This window comes from Triturus cristatus, chromosome 10 (genome assembly GCF_964204655.1).
Source record: "Triturus cristatus chromosome 10, aTriCri1.1, whole genome shotgun sequence".
Taxonomy (NCBI): Eukaryota; Metazoa; Chordata; class Amphibia; order Caudata; family Salamandridae; genus Triturus; species Triturus cristatus.
The window spans coordinates 251,944,448-251,960,972 of NC_140593.1; the positions used below are offsets into that span (position 1 = coordinate 251,944,448).

The 16,525-nt window shown below is 48.7% G+C and overlaps 1 pseudogene; it reads left to right on the plus strand.

The window, feature by feature from the left end:
• The first annotated feature begins 382 nt into the window (after positions 1-382).
• Positions 383-16,525, plus strand: part of LOC146789280 (ubiquitin-like FUBI-ribosomal protein eS30 fusion protein pseudogene) — a 37,960-nt pseudogene continuing 21,817 nt past the window's right edge.

The window sequence follows — 16,525 nt, forward strand, 5'->3', positions numbered from 1 at the left end:
AAGAATTTTGCTCCTGGACCTTTAACTGTTACCCCTGGGAGCGCTTCTAAGGAGAGGGCTGGTGACTGTGCCCTAGCGCTTAGAGAGCGCTTCTATGTCGCCTCTGCAGCGCTGAGCTGCTCATCCTAAACAAGGGAACCCCGACGTAGGGATTCCCCCACTTTTTGCTGTGTTTATTAGCGGGTGCCTACCCCGCATTGTGGCGCTCGTTGGCGGGTGCCCACCCCGCTTATTTCCTCATCTTTTAACGTTATTTTAACGAAGGCGGGAGCCCACCCCGCGCTTCGGTGAGGAAAGAAGAGGATCACCGCCGCAGCCCGGTCCGAAACAGGAAGCCAGGCAACCTGTGCGAGGACCTGGGCAGGACTTCAAGCAGGAAGCGATGGGAGCCTACCCCGCGCTCCTGTACTGGGAGGAGGAGAGGAAGCGAGAAGTCCGGAGCTCGGCCGGCTCCGCGTCCAAGTCCCGGGCCCCCTCCTGGGCCGCAGAGAGGAGACACCCGAGAGAGGAGACGCCACCTCCCAACCCGACGGTGAGTGCGGGCGTCCCCGTGGGTCCCTCCTCCGCGTCGCGCAGCGCTTTCCCTGCTGCACTGCCCGCAGCGGCAGCTCCAACTTCGGGCCCATTGTCCTTGAGGGCTCGTGAGTCCCCCGAGCGGGACTCCAACGAAGGGGGCATTTTTTCTTGCTGAGTCCCCCAAGCGGGACTCCAACATACGGGGGCATTTTATTTTTGCTGATAAGAGCGGCCCCGGAAGGCAGGGGCCGCTCCCACGTTGTTCCGGGGACAGTAATATTCCAGAGCCCGGAAAGACTCCAACTACGGGGGCATTTTCTTGGTGGTGATAAGGGTGGCCCCGGAAGGCAGCGGGCCGCCCCAACGTTGTCCCAGGGCATATTTGTGGTCCAGAGCCCACGAGGCTCCCGCGCTGTTTGGGGGAATATTTGTGTTTTAGAGCCCACGAGGCTCCCACGTTGTTTTGGGCAGTCCAGAGCCCAGAGAGGGCTCAAGAGGCACGCCGGTGCCAGTTTCATACACAGCTGCCCAGCACTTAGTGGGCAGCTGCAACGTTTAGGTTGTGCCCTGTTGTTTCTGGCGTGCACCGACCAGCCCTGACTCTGCGGACAAAGGGCGTTTGAGACCCTGAAAGGCCAAGTTGGCCTGCGGGACAGTTTCTTGTGTTGTGCCCTCACCTAGGATACATAATCATTGTTACCTGTGTACTTTCGCGCCTGTGCATTTCCTATATGCTATTTTGATTCCTAATGTGATTTATGCAATGCTTTGTGTATCCCTCTAGATGTATTTTTATACCTAGGAGGTTGTGTTACCTAGTATAGTGATACTAGTGAGTTCATGGTTCACTGCGTAATATTTTGCTAATGTGGTTAGGGTTGCGTAGGTGGTACTTACCTTTTACCAGGGGTTACTGGTTGCACGCTACATTCATTATTTGTTCTACATTTCTACGTTTACCATTTGGTGATTTGTGCTAATTCTGACAGTGGCCCATGTGGCCCTGTCTTGTGTAAATTGTCCCCTGTATATTCTGCCCAGTGCCAGTTGGGACAGTGTAAATTGTGTGAATATTATCTAATGTGTTTTGGTACAATACAAAGGCTATTTTTATATAATACCTTGTGTGGAGTTTCTTTTGTGGTGGGCCTTGGGTGTTGTTGCTGGGTGCGCGTGCAAACGCTTTACACATTGCCTCCGGGATAAGCCTGACTGCTCGTGCCAAGCTACCAAGGGGGTGAGCAGGGGTTATCTTTGGCGTGTAACTTCCTTGCCCTGACTAGAGTGGTGGTTTCTGCCTGGCTTTGGCGCAAGCCCTAGCCAACCAGAAATCCCATTTCTAACATTGGTGATCAGCGGTGGGATAGGACTTGCGTTTGCGCTGTACCGCAGCAGCAACTGGCTGCACTACAAAACTCTGCATTTTAGATAATCAAGTATTTTTTGGATTATTGTTCTGAGCTTTTTTTAATTCTTCTCCTAAAAAGTGTCATTTGAAAATTGTGTACTCTTGCTTCAGCTCGGACGCCTAGGTCTCTTGTGTTGCTCCTGTGTTTTAAAAACCTTGCCAGAATGGAACCTACCTTTAGTGCCTATAATCTGTTGGAATACAGTATGTTTGAGTGGGATCTGTGATGAGAGAAGCTTTGCTGTGGGTGAGGAAGACACTTGGCTATCCCTTAGGACAGCCCTGCTACACTGGCAACAGAATAGATGGAGACAGATAGGCAGGGACCAGGCCGCACTCCAAGAGGGTGGTGGGTCTGAGGGTGACCCTGAGGAGTCTGAAGAGGAGGAAGATGACAGGACAGGGACGCCAGTAGATAGTGAGGACCCCATAGGTAGGGAGTCCCTTGCTGGGTCCAGTATCAGGGGCAGCGCCCCACCCCTTTCCCTATCCCCAGAGGAGTGGGTAGATAGGAGGGAAGAAAGGGAGCATCAGCTGGCTTTGGAGAAGCTCTGGTTAGAGCATGCCAAGGAGATAGCGCAGCTGAATGTGGAGGAGAAGAAGATTGAGACCGAGAGGGTCTTAGCTCAGGAGAGGATGGCAGAGGCAGAGAGGGCCTTTGCCAGAGAGAAATTAGCTCTGGGGGGTAAGTTGTCCCCTGAGCGCAGTTGTAATTGTCTGGATTCCCCAGGGAGGGTAGAGTCCAGTGGTGGCAGCGATATAGAGTCCAGTGCAGGGCGTCCCATTTCCAGTTCCCAGAGTATGGTACCTGTTTCCCAAGAGGTGGAGTATAGGTTGAAGTTCAGGGACAGTAGGAAACTGTCTCACCAGTCTTGGGAGGATTTTTTGGATGAATGTAATGACATACTGGATGATTGGAAAAAGGTTAACACGAAACAGGATTTTGGAGGACTGTATAGTCTGGTTATCAAAGAGCAGATGCTCAGTAGTTGTTATCCCGAGTTGCTCCAACACCTGTTGAGGTATAACTCCTTTTGTCCTTGGGACCTTGCAGAGGAAGCAGACCGTTGGGAAAGTGCCCGAGGTTCTGAAGAGGCATGGGAAAGTGAATCCAAAAGTAGTGGCTCAGGTATCTTCCCGTCCTGTATTGGGGAAGAGTCTCAGAGTAGCCCAGCTAGGTCCCAGAGTAGTGAGAGGGGTGTAGGGGCTCACGACCTATCTCAGTGGAGTAGGAGTGAGTGGGTGACTTCGAGTCCCCAGGTGCCCGAAACCCAGTCTCAGAACCTGGATGGTTTCTTCAGGGAACACCAGGTTGGGGGCCTAGGCTGTCCTGTTAGTCCATTTGAGGAGGATCACCTAGTGTATGGAGAACCTGGAGCATCTGTAAGTAGAGCTCTGGTGGTTCTGGTGTCTGGCAGTACCGCTCCAGTAGGGAGGGTACAGAAGTCCAGCGAGAGGGGTGGCATGGGGCTGTGTTCCCCAGTGGAGGAGCCAGTGGGTCAGGGACCAGCCGGGAGGGCTGAGTCTCCTAGAGGTGACCCTGGTGACCACACGTCTGTCCTGGGGGATCTTCACGCACTGTCAGTTGGACAGGGGACAGGAGATCTGCGCCAGGCAGACTGTCACGCAACATATGAGGCATATGTTACCCTCGGGGGGATGGTGTGTAAGTCCCCAGAAGTCCTGGATGCCCGGCAAGTACTCGGCCAAAGGGTTTAGACCCCTGGTTGGGAGGCCAGGTTCAGGATCAGCCTGACCTGGAGGGAAGGACTACTGTAAGCAGTGTCCTGACCGATGTAGCTGCTAGGGGCACCACTCCAGTTGGGAGGGTGCCGGACTCTGGAAGGGGGTGCAGAGGGAGGGAGTCCTTGCCTCTGACCCCGGTGCAACCTGAGGGGTTAAACCCTAGGTTGGGAGACCAGTTCTCAGGGAGAGGTCCTGAGCTGGTGGGAAAATTGTGTTACGAGGTCGCCTCTCAGAGGAAGAGAGGGCGGAACCCTAGAAGAAGAGGTAGGGGGAGGAGAGCCTCACCCATGACTGTTGATCAGCTTGAGGGTACAGACCCTAGGCTGGAGGATCAGTGGCAGTTTAGAACTGCCCTGATGAGGGGTAGAGTGGAGAATGGTTGCTATGTGCCAGGGGTTACTACCCCCCACTCTGTGGTTAGGCAAGGACCAGTGGCACCTGGATGACCTAGGGCCTGGTCCTGGCCGCGGACAGCTGAGGAGTACCAGTGGGGTAGCCAAATTGGTCCGCCAAGTTTTTTCAGAGGGAACCACGTGGGTTCAGAGTGGCGTAAAACCGGAGAGTGTCCCTGCTATTGCGGGCCTGCGTCCGTGTTTTATCGCCCCAAGCAGGGAAGACCATCACGGTGGTGATTGGTCTACCCTGCATTTTGGCTGGAAGGGGGTTGTGTTGGACTTGGCCCTTCTGGCAGGTTCACCCCTGAAACTTGTTGCTTTTTATTGTGACCTGGTGTTAGTGATTTTTGGCGTCTGCACACTTTACCACTGTGTCCCAGGGTAAAGTGCGTGCGTGTAGTGAGGTTAGCCTGCCCTCCCATAGGAATGCATGGGGGAATGCATGTGACCCTGGTAGTTCCTGATGCGTGGGGAGTGCAGGTGCGAGTATGTGCGGACTCGTGTGATGAAATGCTGCACGATGATGTGTGTGGCGTCAATGTACCTAGTGTGGAAGTGCCACTTCTAGAAGTTGGCATTTCTGTGTGCAGTGTGAGATAAGCGCCTTGTCTGGCGATTGGCTGGCTGAGGTCATGTGATGGGCTAGGGAATCCCCAGAGTCAGGAGGAGTCACCCAGTGGTGAATGGGGAGATCAGCAGCCAGATGGGTGGGAGGAGTACACCTGGGACCTGAATAGGGCTGGGCTTTCCCCACACAATGCTGGCTCCGCCCCCTGTGGTGCGACTGATGACCCTGGCCTGTTCTGTGAATAGGGAGAGGGGCTGAGCAAAACAAAGTGCTCAGGAACCAGTTGTAACTGGTTCGCCCCTTCCTTGCACCTTGAGACAAAGGAAACCTGTGTATAAGAAGGGGCTGTGACCCCATGTAAAATGTTCTCTGCTGATCCTAACTGGGGGGGCCTGCTGCTGCTGCCGGGCGCCAGGAGAGACCGCCACTGGGGACTGCCTCCCTGCCTGGAGGGCCCTGTGAGCTGGCCCCTGGACCCAGCCCTTGCCCCCTGCCTCCTTAAAGACTTTATTCCTGGAAGAACTTTGCTCCTGGACCTTTAACTGTTACCCCTGGGAGCGCTTCTAAGGAGAGGGCTGGTGACTGTGCCCTAGCGCTTAGAGAGCGCTTCCATGTCGACTCTGCAGCGCTGAGCTGCTCATCCTAAACGAGGGAACCCCGATGTAGGGATTCCCCCGCTTTTTGCTGTGTTTATTAGCGGGTGCCTACCCCGCATTGTGGCGCTCGTTGGCGGGTGCCCACCCCGCTTATTTCCTCATCTTTTAACGTTATTTTAAGGAAGGCGGGAGCCCACCCTGCGCTTCGGTGAGGAGAGAAGAGGATCACCGCCGCAGCCCGGTCTGAAACAGGAAGCCAGGCAACCTGTGCGAGGACGTGGGCGGGACTTCAAGAAGGAAGCGATAGGAGCCTACCCTGCGCTCCTGTACTGGGAGGAGGAGAGGAAGCGAGAAGTCCGGAGCTCGGCCGGCTCCGCGTCCATGTCCCGGGTCCAAGGAGGGGGCCCGGGTGAAGAGAGGTCCGCGCCGCAGAGAGGGGACACCCGGGAGAGGAGACGCCGCCTCCCAACCCGACGGTGAGTGCGGGCGTCCCCGTGGGTCCCTCCTCCACGTCGCGCAGCGCTTTCCCTGCTGCACTGCCCGCAGCGGCAGCTCCAACTTCAGGCCCATTGTCCTTGAGGGCTCGTGAGTCCCCCGAGCGGGACTCCAACGAAGGGGGCATTTTTTCTTGCTGAGTCCCCCGAGCGGGACTCCAACATAAGGGGGCATTTGTTTTTGCTGATAAGAGCGGCCCCGGAAGGCAGCGGGCCGCTCCCACGTTGTTCCGGGGGCAGTAATATTCCAGAGCCCGGAAAAGCTCCAACTACGGGGGCATTTTCTTGGTGGTGATAAGGGCGGCCCCGGAAGGCAGCAGGCCGCCCCAACGTTGTCTCAGGGTATATTTGTGGTCCAGAGCCCATGAGGCTCCCACGCTGTTTGGGGGAATATTTGTATTTTAGGGCCCACGAGGCTCCCACGTTGTTTTGGGCAGTCCAGAGCCCAGAGAGGGCTCAAGAGGCACGCCGGTGCCAGTTTCATACACAGCTGCCCAGCACTTAGTGGGCAGCTGCAACATTTAGGTTGTGCCCTGTTGTTTCTGGTGTGCACCGACCAGCCCTGACTCTGCGGACAAAGGGCGTTTGAGCCCCTGAAAGGCCAAGTTGGCCTGGGGGACAGTTTCTTGTGTTGTGCCCTCACCTAGGGTACCTATTCATTGTTACCTGTGTACTTTCGCACCTGTGCATTGCCTATATGCTATTTTGATTCCTAATGTGATTTATGCAATGCTTTGTGTATCCCTCTAGATGTATTTTTATACCTAGGAGGTTGTGTTACCTAGTATAGTGATACTAGTGAGTTCATGGTTCCCTGCGTAATATTTTGCTAATGTGGTTAGGGTTGCGTAGGTGGTACTTACCTTTTACCAGGGGTTACTGGTTGTGCGCTACATTCATTATTTGTTCTACATTTCTACATTTACCATTTGGTGATTTGTGCTAATTCTGACAGTGGCCCATGTGGCCCTGTCTTGTGTAAATAGTCCCCTGTAAATTATGCCCAGTGCCAGTTGGCACAGTGTAAATTGTGAGAATATTATCTAATGTGTTTTGGTATAATACAAAGGCTATTTTTATATAATACCTTGTGTGGAATTTCTTTTGTGGTGGGCCTTGGGTGTTGTTGCTGGGTGCGCGCGCAAACGCTTTACACATTGCCTCCGGGATAAGCCTGACTGCTCGTGCCAAGCTACCAAGGGGGTGAGCAGGGGTTATCTTTTGCGTGTAAATTCCTTGCCCTGACTAGAGTGGTGGTTTCTGCCTGGCTTTGGCGCAAGCCCTAGCCAACCAGAAATCCCATTTCTAACAATCACCCTGCTAGTGGTGTAGAATAGTTACTGCTCCAGCAGTACCTAGAGCCAGACTTGGCATCTTCACCAGGGTTGGGTTCCCTAAGGAGGTCATTTCTTATAGAGATACAAACTTCATGTCTGCCTACCTGAAAGCGAAGTAGGATGAGCGTGGAGTGACTTATAAGTTCACTACTGCTTACCATCCCCAAGGAAATTACATTGTGGAGCGATTCAATAAAACCATGAAGGGCATGAATATGGGATTACCTGAGAAACTAAGAAGGAATGGGATGTTCTCCTACTATACCTTCTATTTGCATATGGGGGGGGGGGTCCTCAGAAAACTAAGGTTTAGTCCTTTTGAACTACGCTTTGTGTATCCTGTAAGCGGTTCCTTGAGTTTGGTGAGAGAAAGTTAGAAAGACCTCTCAAAGAACCCCAAAAAGTTATTTCGAACTATGTGCTGGGCCTTTACTCCAGAATTTATGAGTACATGAAGAAAGAAAGCAGAAATTTGGAGGCCAGCCAGGAGCGTGTAAAGTACTGTTATGACCAGAGGTCCACAATGGTTGAGTACCAACCTAGACAACTGGTTTGGATCCTAGATCCTATGGCCCCCTGGACCTTTCAAGAAAAATGGACTGGACCATACCCTATCTCAGAAAAGAAGGGTGAAGTCACATATCTGGTGGACTTAGTGACCCCCAGACAGTGCTTAATTTGCAAATACATTTGTGCCAGGGACCACAATCACTAATCATCACACTGCTACAATTATCTATTCCAGGCCCCCAAAGCTATAAGAATGGCTTGGGCAGCAGCCAGAAGTCATTTTTAAATTATATTGAATTAATACACACCAGTTGTCTCATCTTTAAATTAGACAGACAGCGCCACCATGTGGCAGACTGTTCCAAGCTCCAGTGTTGACAACTAAGTGCCGGTACTGAGCACCGGAAATCACCAGCTCAAATTAAGCACTGCCCCCAGACACGTTCATAGGGAGATACATGTGAACAAGCTCAAGCTTCAGCTTGACAGAGCAGATATTGCAATGCTCATGGTGAAAGATGGGAGGGAGGAAAGAGGAAAAAAGTTAACCTCTCCTTAACCTACTGTCTACTAATGTTAATAAAGGCTCAGTGGGGGGAGTAGTTCTTTCTTCCACTTTAACAGAGCAACAGCTAACAGGCGGTGACAATCTACTAAGCCAGTTAGCTAGCCTTTTTTCATTGTCACCATGTCTGGCAAAATGGTGTACCCATGAGGTGGACACAGGTGACAGCTTGCCTGTCAAAAAAAAAAATCTACAGACTGTTAGACCAGGTTAAAGCTAGCATCAAAGCGGAATTTGCCAAGATGCTAAAGTTGAGGGTGACTGAGCCCTCTAGTGGTCCATGGGCTATCCCAGTAGTTCTGATGCCCAAGCCACACTCCAAGGGAGGAAAATCAGAAATTTGTTTTTGTGTGGGCTCCAGAGGGTTAAATGTAGTCACCAAGACAGATGCCCACCCCAGTCCAAGAGCTGATGAGCTCATTGACAAGTTTGGAGCTGCAAAATATCTGAGCACCTTGGACCTGACTTCAGGTTATGGGTAGATAACTCTCACACCAGGACACAAGTAGAGGTCTTCTTTTTCAATTTCTGAATGCCACTCTCAATTCCAAGGATGCCATTTGGGCTAAAAAATGCACCTGCCACATTTCAGAGCTTGGTGACTAGAGTACTCTCAGGTTTGGAAGACTTTATTGCAGCTGAGCTAGATGCTATTGCTTGTTTAGTTCCACCTGGGAGGATCACCTGGTCCACCTCAGGGAAGTGCTTCAAGTCCTAAAAAAGGCAGGGCTGACTATCAAGGCAAACAAGTGCTAGATAGGTCAAAGTTATGTTGTGCACCTGGGCCACCAAGTAGACGGAGGCCACATACAGCCTGTCCAGCCCCAAATCCAGACAATTCTGGTCTGAGATGCTACTAAGACACAAACCTAAGTCAAAGCCTTCCTTGGACTGACTGTTATTACAGAAGATTTGTCAAGGTTTTAGTAGTACAGCTGCACCTTTGACATAACTAACCTCCAAGAAACAGCCCCAAAACTTCACCTGAACTGACCAGTGTCAAAAGGCTTTTGACACCTAAAAGGAAGCTTTGTGCTCAGCACCTCCACTAAAGGCACCTGATTTCAGCAAAGAGTGTTTTGACCAAATGCTGCGTCAGACAATGGGATTGGGTCAGTACTTTCACAGCTAAATGACCAGGGTCAGGATCAACTGGTTACTTTTATCAGCAGGCTATTCCTCCCCAGATGGGGTGCCTTTGCTTTTATCAGCAGGCTGTTCCTCCCCAGATGGGGTGCCATTGAGAGGGAAGCCTTTGCTGTGGTTTGGTTCCTGAAGAAGCTGAGATCCTACCTGTTTGGGACTCATTTTGGAATTCAAACTGAACACAGACCTCTCAGAGGGTTGATGCAGCTGAGAGGAGAGATCCCCAAACAGGTGTGGTGGTCCATTTCCCTACATGGTATGGACTTAACTTTATAGGCATGGATTGGCCATGCCTATAAAGATGAGCTTTCCAGGTTGTTCAACGTAGATGGTGAGAACTACCAGGACAAGGGTTAGCTGTCCATCACCTTTCATCTGGAGGGGACCTGTAAGGAAATGTCTCTTTTAGCTTAAACACCCCCAACATTTTGGACTGAAGCTGCTTGTTTTTTTACTTTGAGAGCACACTGAGGAATGCAGGCCAAATCTCAGTAAAACCAAAGTGGATGATGGACGGAGTGTTGAACATTGCAAGCACTCACCCCCAGTCAACTGATCTGGGTTTAATCCATCATCATTCTTTAGCTCACTCCGCCACCCCAGTTCAGACATGGCCATATGCAAATCAGTCTGACCCTGTGCCTCATGGGAACAGTCCAGCCCGAACTGCCAAGCCATGTCTTCCCTGGAACGGAAACAAGCATCCTGGGACCGGTTTCGGGTGCATAACCCTCATCAGCCAGGCTATCTTGAATCCAGTGGCAAAGTGAGCAAGGGACCCACGTCTGGGCATTCCCTGCCAATTTAGGGCAAACAAAGCAAAACCAAAGGGGATGATGGATGGAGTGTTGAACATTGTAAGCACTCACCCCCAGTCAACTGAACTGGGTTTAATCCATCATCATTCTTTAGCTCACTCCGCCACCCCAGTTCAGACATGGCCATATGCAAATCAGTCTGACCCTGTGCCTCATGGGAATAGTCCGGCTCGAACTGCCAAGCCATGTCTTCCCTGGAACGGAAACAAGCATCTTGGGACCGGTTTCGGGTTCATAACCCTCATCAGCCAGGCTATCTTGAATCCAGTGGCAAAGTGAGCAAGGGACCCACGTCTGGGCATACCCTGCCAACTTAGGGCGAACAAAGCAAAACCAAAGGGGATGATGGACGGAGTGTTGAACATTGCAAGCACTCACCCCCAGTCAACTGATCTGGGTTTAATCCATCATCATTCTTTAGCTCACTCCACCACTCTCAGTGCCAGTGTACCAACCCATTACAAAATGTATTTCGATTTGATTACCACTTAATGGCATAAACAGAATTACTTGTAGGTCCCTAGTATATGGTACCGAGAGCATATAAAACAGTGTGCCCCACCCAGGGATGCAGCACTGATTGTACCACTTTGTGTGTGACAAAGTAAAAAATAGCTCCCAGCCTGCCAATGCAGCTTGGAAGAGCAGTTTTAAAATGACTAGTTTCACTTTGCCATTCAAACCAGTTGCAAAGCCCCCAATTCCCTGTAACAATAGATGTAAGTATCGCCTATGGAAGAATCAGGGGCCCTAAGGCAGGGAGATGTATATAATTAAGTAGGACATGCACTTTTAATACGTCCTAACAGCAAAACTTCCAAATTGTTGTTTGACCTGTGGAAAACTTAGTAGCCCAATTGGCCAACACAAAGTTACCAGCTGACCTCTCAGTCCAGCTAACTTCTGAATGGGACTATTAAAATTGGTACTTCAAGGTATGAAATTAATCATGGTACTAAACCCGACTTGATGTCCAAGTTGAATTTAATGTCAATATTAAGGAAGGCGAGCTTTAGAAAGTTGCCACTCTTTAGCCCAGCTTGTCCAGTAGCCTTGCACAAGTGCAGGCAACCAGATTGCCTCTGTCCTCCTGGGGAATTGTGTGAATAACTCCCAGGCTCAGGAACAATAGTAGCCTGCTACAGAGGTAGGTGTCGCCCCCCCTTGCAGAAAGTCACTCAGGATGTTGGCCCAAAAAGTGAGCTTTAAATGTGAAGCCACCTTTGGCGGGCAAATGGCGATCACACTCCTGAAGGGCTGCCCCTTTGTTCACGTAGACAGGCTGTTTGTGCTTTGGCAAAAAAGCTGACATTTACTTTTTACTTAAAATGTGTATCTTCGGAACCCTCCGGTGTATTTGGCTCATCTAGGTATCTAAAAATTTATAAAAATATAATCTATTTTTATCAATTGTTAGATTTCTTTCTTGTTGTATACCTTTCTTATTCCATTGTTTGGTGCTTCTGGATGCTTTACACTAGATCCTTTGTTTAAGCCTTGCTGTTGAAGCCGCAGCTACCCATGGTTAAGCTAAAGGTTTTACAAACAAGCGTGACAGGACCCAAGACAGCTTAGCAAGTGTATTGCACCGCGAGGTCACACAACCATACCACATACTACACCACAATCCTCACATTTGTGATCCCAGGAACCAGGAGAAATATGCCTGCATTTTTCATATCCGAAATTACAACTCTTTCTGGGATGAAGGTCTGTCCTCTTCATGAGTTTCAATAACCTGCGGACATCAAAATCAGTTCCATCAGACCCATGGTCTCCTTGCACATACTTTGAGAGGAAGAGGGATTACCAGAATTTCCATTGGAAAACTACCATGTCACTTTATAACTTCTCCAGACTCCAATGTTCTGTATATTACACCGAGATTCATGCATGTCGGGCATGTTCTTCCGGAAAGTCACATTAAGACCCTGATTAAAGGTTAATCCCATTTTGTGAGCGAAACAGGATCACAAATTACCTGCAAATTGCTCCTAAAACCGGTGTTTGCCTTTCTAAATTTTGCTACAATCCTCAAATCTGGTGAACCGCACAAAATAACGGGCTGCTATCAATTTGCATATTTTGAGTGTGTTAATTACTGCACTGCATGCAAGTATTAATTAGACGGTGCTCGATTTGCACCCACATATTTCCTATGCGCTGTAATCACGACCAAGTGGGTTCTGCGTGTCCGCAAGCATTTGGAAACCAGCCAATCACGGTTGTCCTCTCATGACAACTCTCAATCACTGGCTGTAAATTGACCTTCATTGACACCTTGTCAGTTCTGTCCACATGACTGGTATCTGTGGAAATGGTGCTAGCAAAGTAGGAACGCATTTCATCTCCTTTCACCTTTCCGGCAGCTTTATAAATGGAAGGCTCTTCCTAAATTGTCAGACCTCATATCCATCCAGTCTGCTGAAAGCCCCAGTCTCTTTGTTCTCCTGAGCAATTTACTTTACGATGAGGTGGACCACATCTTAAGTGAAATGGATATACTCTGCAGAGGTTCCCCCTGGGCCTTCCTTCACTAATGGATGGGCAGATTCATTTTATTGGTCTAGTGATAGACTGAGCTCTCTGCTCTGATACTTACAGCAATTTCCAGTTTTCCGTTTACTGTACCTCCATGTCAACAAAAATCGCCAAATATACGCTTAGTGGTTCCACATGCGTTATTTTAACATGTAAGAGATATGACAGAGCAGACAGCAGAGCTAGAAGCTTACACTAGTCCGAGTCTGGTGGCTTAGTGGACTAATAGCCCCCCCCCCCCCCACTGTGTGGGTCTATGTTCCGCCTCACAGGTTCAAATCCCGGCGGGTCAACTCAACCTTTCATCCTTCAGAGTTAGGTAAAATGAGTGCAATTGTTTTGGGTACCAAGATGCGCTTGGGTAAACGCGCGCTTTACAAATACACGTTATGCTACACTGGGATTCACCATGGTGTATGGGCCAGTGGATGTAGCCTAGAGGACTCCCCCTGTGCAGTTTGTGGTTGAATCGGAGTAACCAAACGGCTGTTCTTCTGTCGAATTTGGCAGTGCATACAAATGTTGAGAACAGCCTTAGAGTAAGGAAGCAAGGGAAAGGGCCCCTGCCCCTTGGTTGGGTAGTGACGGTCTGACAGAGTGGATCCCTGAAACCCCTGGGCCTGAGGCCTCTGGAGCATTGTTAACAGCAACACACCTGGGAGGTACACCTGACCAGCAAAGTGTTCTATGGTATGAGGACAGGCAAACTTCAAGCCTGAACGTGGTCCGAGGGTACCCATTCTCGTGGGGGCCACGAGCTCGACAATAAACGATGTGTGCACCATTGACTGACGGAAGCCAGCCTGAACGTGGACTCTGCTTGACAAACAGCATTGTGCCCACCTGTGGGCGGTGGAGGGGTGGCACAACATGTCCACCGCAGTCAGACTGCGATGCGTTTTTGTTGTTTGTATATGAGGGTAGCAAGCGCCAGGCATGAGGGCACATCGGCATGCCCTCAGGAAATGCAGACAATACTGTACTCTAAATGCGCTCGCTCCGATACAGCAGAGGCTTTGTTATTAGTAAAGGGACATTATTTCCCTTACTGTGATATCACACTGCTGCCCCCTGTAGGACAAAGAGAAAAAATGCAGCGTTTCCATTCCAATGTATCTGTTTCAGTTGGTACGTGTGAACCTGGGGAATTTACGTTTTTTTACCAGTACCTGTATGTGTGAAAAAACTGACAATGCCAGTTTTCTGTGTGCACCATAGAAAAACGTTTATTCAGAACGCAAACAGGACTCGTGCATCGTGTTTCCTGTTACTTGGATCGTTCTGTCTTCGTTGGGTGAACTTTTTGTGAAAGACCCAGTCCTCTGTGATCTTTACGTACAAAGTATCTGTCGTCTTCTGATTTTATTTATGAGTTGTAGTTCTGAGCACTTGAAAAGTGGAAATGACCATTAGCACTAGGGGATATTATGGATCAGAGACAGATTCCTGCTACACAAAAAACTGCTTCATTTGGAAGCATTTTGTGCTCAGTCATATGGCATCCCTTGGTTTAGCCATCTTCTAAATTGGCCTAAAGTTCTAACATCCAAATGAACTCCCCCCTTACACCTCACACGTAAATGGCTGCCCCACCACCCATTCTCTTCATCCAGATATAATATCTCTCACTCTTAATTCTCTGTTTCTTTTTCCCATACTCCTTACTCCCTCCTTAATTCTTGCTCAGTCTCCGCACTAGGCCGAGGCTGCATCCTCTCTTGTTGTTTGCTTGATTCTTCCCACTTCTCTGCTTCCCACCTTTCCAGCCACCCCGATGCCACAATATACTCCCACACCATGATCTTCTTCCTCACCACCAAACATAATTGCACGCCCAGCCAGTCTTTCAGCACTTCTGGCACCTTTACCAAGAACATCTTGTTCCTCAGCTGAGAAAGTTGAACTCCATTACACTGGAAAAGCGCTGTCCATTACGCTATATCCATTGACAAACCAGGGCAATGGTAATAGCTTTTCAAACAAGCAGTGACAAAGCCAATAGGTCTCGCCTATGTGATATCTATTTGCTTTGCCAATGCTTTTTGCCATGTTGCAAATGACTGGAAGTGAAGATAAAAAGCTTTATGACACAGCCAGCATTGATGTGTTAAAGTGTTTTATTATTTTACTTGCAGCTATGCTGCACTGAAGCCAGTACTGCTGTATAATCTGTACATAATGTCCCTGTTGATCTATAGTCGAGGGGCCACAAGCACACTCCTGACCTTTGCATGTGGCCCCCTCTTCAAAAAGGGTAAGCATTTATTTGAAAGTTAATCAAAGTGAAAGAAAGCAAGGAACTAGGGGGTCCTCCATAGTTAACATTTGGCCCACCATAATTTCCAAAGACAAAAGTTTCTTCAAAAATTGCAAAAATGTATTTTATTCACATGTAGAACTTTCATCTTAGAAGTAGTAGTACATCAGACTAAATCAGTGCAAGTACTTTTTTTGTAAGGAATGGATTTCAAACATGAATTTTGAAACGTTCATGCTTCCACCCACCCTGACAATGCTCATAGAGAACTAACAGGCACATGCATCAAAGGAAAAACCGGTTCGCAAACATGCAGATTCTCAGAATCTGCCCCTTTGTGACCGGTATTTTTGCATTTGGGATGCATCATCCCAAATGCAAAAATCGCAATTTAAGGAATCTCTAAATTGCGATTACTTAAATTGCGATTGCATTTAAGGAATCCCAAATTAAGATTCCTTAAATGCAATGCATTAAAGTAAAAAAATTATCGATTTCGCTAATAGGGGGAGCAAATTACCATGAAGTTGAACTTCATGGTAATTTGCAAAAACTTTGAAAAATGCACTTTTGTGCATTTTTCAAAGTTTCATGTTGCACACACACATGCCCTTAGAGCATGTGTGTGTGCAACATATGTGCACAGATCAATTTCAGGGGTGCAATCTGGTGTCATTTTGACACCCTTGCACCCTTGAAATTGCATGAGCAATTTGCGAGTACCTACTGGTACTCGCAAATTGCTCATGCAATCTCCAATTCATTCCTATGGGCCTGGAGGCCCATAGGAATAAATGGGACGGCATTCCTTAATTGCGACTCGCAATTTGCGAGTCGCAATTAAGGAATGTGTAGGAATCGCTATTTTTATAGCGATTCCTACATGCATAGGCTTTTGCAATTCCTTAATTGCGATTCCTTAATAATCGCAATTAAGGAATCGCAAAAGTCTACGTTGATGCATGTGCCTGTAAGAGTCAAGTCAGTTATCTGCACCCTTTGGACAGCCTGCGTTGCTATTCAACTTGTACAACATTTTTAGTAAAATCAAAAGTTGGGGAAGTTTTCATACATTCAAGGTATGTATTCCAAGATCATAATATGTGTAGTAATAAAAAACAAGCACTGGCCAAGCCAATTGGTTTCGCCTAAGCTAAATTTATTGTCTTTGTCAATGTTGTTTGTACATGTTGGAGATGACTATAATAAAGATGTGAACTCATGGAAAGAGCTGCTGATTTGAGGAACTGGGTTCAAGTCTAGGCGTCGGCTCAACAACCTATGACCCTGGTCAAATCATGTAATCTTCCCAGTGCCACAAAAAATGGTTTTAGTTCACTATAACTGGTGTTCTTATAAAGCGCTGAAATACATTATAGACCGTTAAGTGCATTTTAGCGTTGAGCCTGCGAGTGCATGCACTTGCACATGCTTCTCGCTTGCAAGACTATGCTGTATATAGAAAAGGGCTTGGAGCCCTCACATGCTTATCATTGGTGTGCTACAGCATCACTCTTCGCTCTAGCATCACAGAGTGGCTAATTCAGTAGAAACATCACTTCCCGTACTTGCATTGGAGCACCGACCAAGCACAGATTGATTAAACTTAATCAGTGCTCTTCCACTGC